The 3,090-nt window shown below is 38.1% G+C and overlaps 1 non-coding gene across 1 annotated transcript; it reads left to right on the forward strand.

Moving 5' to 3' along the window:
- The first annotated feature begins 1,008 nt into the window (after positions 1-1,008).
- On the forward strand, positions 1,009-1,082 carry TRNAA-UGC (transfer RNA alanine (anticodon UGC)). Its single transcript has one exon. It is a non-coding gene; the product is annotated as a tRNA-Ala (tRNA).
- The last annotated feature ends 2,008 nt before the right edge of the window (positions 1,083-3,090 follow it).

Consider the following 3,090-nt stretch of genomic DNA (forward strand, 5'->3'; position numbering starts at 1 on the left):
AATAGAACTACCATATGACCCATCAATCCCACTCCTGGGTATTTATACAAAGGAAAAAAAAACACTAATTAGAAAAGATATATGCACCCCTATGTTTATTGTAGTATTTACAATAGCCAGGATTTGGAAGCAACCTAAGTGCCCCAAAACAGATGAACAGATAAAAATGATGTGGTGTACACACACACACACACACACACACACACACACACACACACACACTGGAATATTACTCAGCCATGAAAAAGAATGAAATCTTGCCTTTTATGACAACATAGATTGACCTAGAGGGTATTATGCTAAGTGAAATAAGTCAGAGAAAGACAAATACCATATGACTTTGTTTATATGAAGCGAATCAAAAAACAAATACACAAACATAACAAAACAGTTATACATACAGAGAACAAACAGGTGTTTTCCAGAGGGGAGGGGGAGGAAAGAAACAGGTGAGGGAGATTAAGAGGTACAAACTTCCAGTTGGAAAATAAATGAGTTAGGGGCATAAAATGTATAGTGTGGGGAATACAGTCAATAACTATGTAGTATCTTGGTATGGTGACATATTTTAACTACACTTATTGTGGTCATCAGTTTGAAATGTACAGAAATATTGAATCACTATGTTATATAACAGGAACTAACAGTGTTGTAGGTCAATTCTATTTCAAAAACAAACTCACTCATAGAAAAACTGACCAAATTTGTGGTTGTCAGATGGAGGTGGGGGAAGGGGGAATTGGATGAAGGCATTCAAAATGTATCAAAGTCCAGTTATAAGATAAATACATACTAGGCAATGTAATGTACAACATGATAAATAATTAACACTGATGTATGTTATATATGAAAGTTAAGGAGTAAATCCTGAGTTCTCATTAAAAAAGTTTTTTCCTGTTTCTTTAATTTTATACCTATATGGGATGATTGATGTTCACTAAACTTACTGTGATAATGACTTCATGATATATGTAAAACAAATAATTATGCTTAAACTTATTCAGGGACTTCCCTGTCAGTCCAACGGTTAAGACTCTGCACTTGCACTGCAGGGGGCCCAGGTTCAATCCCTGGTTGGGGAACTAAGTTCCCGCATGCTGTGTGGCGTGGCCAAAAAAAAAAAAAAACCCTTAGTACTGTATGTCAATTATATCTCAATAAACTGGAAGAAAAAAAGAGCTAGGGGGCTTCCCTGGTGGCACAGTGGTTGAGAGTCCGCCTGCCGATGCAGGGGACACGGGTTCATGCCCCAGTCCGGGAAGATCCCACATGCCGCAGAGCGGCTGGGCCCATGGGCCATGGCCGCTGAGCCTGCGCGCTCCGCAATGGGAGAGGCCACAGCAGTGTGAGGCCCGCGAACCGCAAAAAAAAAAAAAAAAAAGAGCTAGGGGGCTTCCCTGGTGGCGCAGTGGTTGGGAGTCCGCCTGCCGATGCAGGGGACACGGGTTCGTGCCCCGGTCCGGGAAGATCCCACATGCCGCGGAGCGGCTGGGCCCGTGAGCCATGGCCGCTGAGCCTGCGCGTCCGGAGCCTGTGCTCCGCAACGGGAGAGGCCACAACAGTGAGAGGCCCGCGTACCGCAAAAAAAAAAAAAAAAAAGAGCTAGGACTTTTCACAACTATTTAACTTTCTGTATTTGCTTTTGAAATCTCTGTCACTTTGATTAAATGGATACCCAAAGTATTGTTTCATAGCGATCTATGATCCTATGTAACCTATGTAAGTTTTAAAAACTTTTGATACTTTTGATAAAATTCCCAGAAATCAAATTCTAAAAGAAGCCTTATTAACCTGGCCTTATAAAAGAGAGATATTAAACTAATTAGGCTTATTCGGTATGTTAAATTACATGGGAAGCACCGTCAAATAAATAATGATAAACCTTCTTAGGTTATCTGATATGGGTAAATGTTATTAATATAAGTATTTTAGAAAATGTATGCAATTCTTAGAATGTAAATATGTCTTATATAATGTTACAAGTCATAATTCTAGTTATTATCTTAAAATGTTGTGTGTCACAGAAATCACCAAATTTCCTTGTCAGTTCCATTATAATGAATTCACAGGTCTTCAATAATGGGCATTTTTTAAAGTTTTTTGTCATTTACAGAGAATTATTGTTTTACTCTGATGCTTTTCCAAATGTTTCATCTTCATGGAATGGACTCTAATACTTAATCTAGAGTACAGGTTTCTGATAAACTTTCACATTGTACCATTGAACTGGGTAAGAATTTACAGAACTCTAAGAAACTGATAACTTCATAAATAGCTAACAAAAGATCAAGATTAATAATTAAGTACATGGGGCTGAATGAACTGATGAGGGTTATATTTTTTAAGACTTTTTGTTTTAAACATTCCCTGTTCTTTTATGTTTTGCTCTGCCCAAATTAAGGAAACCTCTTCTCTCAAGCAAATTGCTTGCAGCAGCAATTTGATAAAGTACACCTTTGTAAACAAAAATGAAACATTTTTCTTTTTCTCCCTACCTGATCCCTCCACAATTCAGAAACTCTTAGTATTTTTTTCATGGCAATATGGTTATTTGCAAAAGTTCAATAAGAAGGTATTCTTATAATTGGAAACATTGCTTATATTACCAAGGCTTTGACTGGAATGTCCTATTTGAGAGAGACATGCATAGACTCAGATATGACCAGACAGGTCTAAGGGCCCAAGATTGACTTTATGGAGCCATTAAAGACCCTTGGAAAACCCACCTACTACCTTGCTTACAGGGTTCCCAGCAACCTTACCAGGTGAGTAATGAAGGTCACTTCCTGGCAGGTGCAGGAACCTCAAGATATTTGGGGGGAACTCAAGAAGAGAGAAATTCAGCCAAATCTATAGCTATTGCAGGATGAAGTCTAATAGCAAGTCCTTAGCATGATTTTCCTGGCCTCGAGGGGCCTTTAAAAGTTTAATCTGAGATGCCTTATGAAAAGTTCCAGCAAAGTAGATTCAAAAGAGCCTATATAGATTCAAAAGAGCCTATATTCTTGTTACACTTATGTAAATAAGCAGGCTAAGTTTATTGAAACTAGACTTATTTTGAAAACAAATTAGTCTTTATTTGGCTATCTT

This window comes from Lagenorhynchus albirostris, chromosome X, assembly GCF_949774975.1.
Source record: "Lagenorhynchus albirostris chromosome X, mLagAlb1.1, whole genome shotgun sequence".
Lineage (NCBI taxonomy): Eukaryota > Metazoa > Chordata > Mammalia > Artiodactyla > Delphinidae > Lagenorhynchus > Lagenorhynchus albirostris.